This window comes from Leptodactylus fuscus, chromosome 1, assembly GCF_031893055.1.
Source record: "Leptodactylus fuscus isolate aLepFus1 chromosome 1, aLepFus1.hap2, whole genome shotgun sequence".
NCBI classification, from domain to species: domain Eukaryota; kingdom Metazoa; phylum Chordata; class Amphibia; order Anura; family Leptodactylidae; genus Leptodactylus; species Leptodactylus fuscus.
Window position 1 is genome coordinate 91263503 of NC_134265.1, and position 2724 is coordinate 91266226.

Sequence of the window (2724 nt, forward strand, 5' to 3'; positions counted from 1 at the left end):
ATGCATTCTATTAGCCCGATGAAGTAGAGCTGAATATGTGTGCTTAGCACACACATTCAGCTCTACTTCATCGGGCTAATAGAATGCATTGGCCAATCAGCGCTGGCCAATGCATTCTATTAGCGTGAACTGAGTTTGCACAGGGGTTCTAGTGCACCCTCGGCTCTGCTACATCAGATTGCTACATCTGATGTAGCAGTGCCGAGTGTGCATCAGATGTGTAGTTGAGCAAAACTGACTCAGCACTGCTAAGTCTCTGCATTCGCATAGGAATGCATTGGCCAGCCTTCGGCCAATCAGCGCTGGCTCTGCCGGAGGAGGCGGAGTCTAAGGTCGGACCTGAATGGAGACTGGTGTGGAGCGATCTTAGACTCCGCCTCCTCCAGCAGAGCCAGCGCTGATTGGTCGAGTTCCGTACTCTGGCCAATCAGCACTGGCCAATGCATTTCTATGGGGAAAAGTTAGCTTGCGAAAATCGCAAGCTGACAGGGATTTCCATGAAATAAAGTGACTTTTATGCCCCCAGACATGCTTCCCCTGCTGTCCCAGTGTCATTCCAGGGTGTTGGTATCATTTCCTGGGGTGTCATAGTGGACTTGGTGACCCTCCAGACACGAATTTGGGTTTCCCCCTTAACGAGTTTATGTTCCCCATAGACTATAATGGGGTTCGAAACCCATTCGAACACTCGAACAGTGAGCGGCTGTTCGAATCGAATTTCGAACCTCGAACATTTTAGTGTTCGCTCATCTCTAGTTATCATCAAAAATCTGCATACACATTTAGTGAACTAAACATTTAGTGCACAATAGTCAAAAACAACAGCTTGTTTCTCCTGCTGTAATTGTATAACTTTCACTTACTAACAAAATGGTTCATTATATACTAATTACTTTAGACCTTATTGCCGTCATGGTGGATTGGCTACTGGGAAGTAACTATAATTATAAGGGGCGAAGAGGTGCATGGTATATGGTACATGGGAGGTGGAGACCTTATAGGAGCTTCCAGTTATGCCTCTGATATCATTCAGATTTTCCAATCAGACATATAACTAATAAACAGATGAAGTTTAATGAACATTAGAGGGAGGTCAAAGAGTAAAAAATGCAAAGAGTTATATTTATAAGTGATTTATTGGGGCCACTTGGACCCCATTGGGAAATCAATAGTTCTGACTCTAGTAGACTCTATGACCATTCATTGTAGTGTGGGTCTCCTAGTGATAAGGGTATGGCCAGATGCAAGCGCATGGCCAAACTCCAAGCACCGGTATGAAGTTGATACCTCACTATATTACTGGTAATCCAATGCTGTGATGTGCTGCAAGTGGCTGGGGATTTGGCTGTACACAGTTGCTGCAATCAGGGCCGCCGATAGGCCAGTACTACTGGTACTGGCGTCAGGGGCCCGGCCAAATTTAAAAATGGGGGGGGCCCGGGCCCCCTGGCGCCGGTAGCAGTCATTGTATGTCCTGTTTCAACTCAGATCTGCGTCCAGAGGACGCAGATCTGAGTTGAACACATACGCGGCTGAAGCAAGGAGCTGACCTGTGTCAGCTCCTCGCTTCACCACTGCATGCCTCTCTCGCTGACACACATGCGGCTGAAGCGAGGAGCTGACCTGTGTCAGCTCCTCGCTTCGCCGCTGCCACCTCTCTCGCTGACACATATGCGGCTGAGCCGGGTTCCGGCTCAGCCGCATATGTGTCAGCGAGAGAGGCGGCAGCGGCGAAGCGAGGAGCTGACACAGGTCAGGTCCTCGCTTCAGCCGCATATGTGTCAGCGGCAGCGAGAGAGACGGCAGCTGTGAAGCGAGGAGCTGACACAGGTCAGCTCGCTTCAGCCGCTGAAGCGAGGAGCTGACCTGTGTCAGCTCCTCACTTCGCCGCTGCCGCTGGCTACCCGGCAGTGTAGCCGTGTAAGAGAGAGAGGCTCGCAGAGAGCAGCGGGGGAACAAGGAAAAGGTAAGTGTAATGTGGAACGTGAAACTGGGGGCAGATGAAGGAGAGGACGGCATGACACTGGGGCAGGGATGGAGGGACATGGATCTGGGGGCAGAGATGGAGGGACATGAATCTGGGGGCAGAGATGTGAGGACATGAATCTGTGGGCAGAAATGGAGGGGACATGGATCTGGTGGCAGAGATGGAGGGACATGAATCTGGGGGCAGAGATGGAGGACATGAATCTGGGGGCAGAGATGGAGTGGACATGAATCTGGGGGAAGAGATGGGGGACATGAATCTGGGGACAGAGATGGGAGACATGAATCTGGGGGCAGAGATGTGAGGACATGAATCTGTGGGCAGAAATGGAGGGGACATGGATCTGGTGGCAGAGATGGAGGGACATGAATCTGGGGGAAGAGATGGAGGACATGAATCTGGGGGCAGAGATGGAGTGGACATGAATCTGGGGGAAGAGATGGGGGACATGAATCTGGGGACAGAGATGGGAGACATGAATCTGGGGGCAGAGATGGAGGGGACATGAATCTGGGGGCAGAGATGGGGGACATGAATCTGGGGGCAGAGATGGGGGACATGAATCTGGGGCAGAGATGGGGGACATGAATCTGGGGGCAGTGATGGAGGGGACATGAATCTGGGGGCAGTGATGGAGGGGACATGAATCTGGGGGAAGAGATGGAGGGGACATGAATCTGGGGGCAGAGATGGAGGGACATGAATCTGGGGGCAGAGATGGAGGGGACATGAATCTG

General features: G+C 51.6%; 1 non-coding gene across 1 annotated transcript; it reads right to left on the reverse strand.

Moving 5' to 3' along the window:
• Positions 1-1597: 1597 nt before the first annotated feature.
• LOC142190985 (small nucleolar RNA SNORA17) lies at positions 1598-1723 on the reverse strand. The gene has a single exon (XR_012714606.1). It is a non-coding gene; the product is annotated as a small nucleolar RNA SNORA17 (small nucleolar RNA).
• Positions 1724-2724: the final 1001 nt, after the last annotated feature.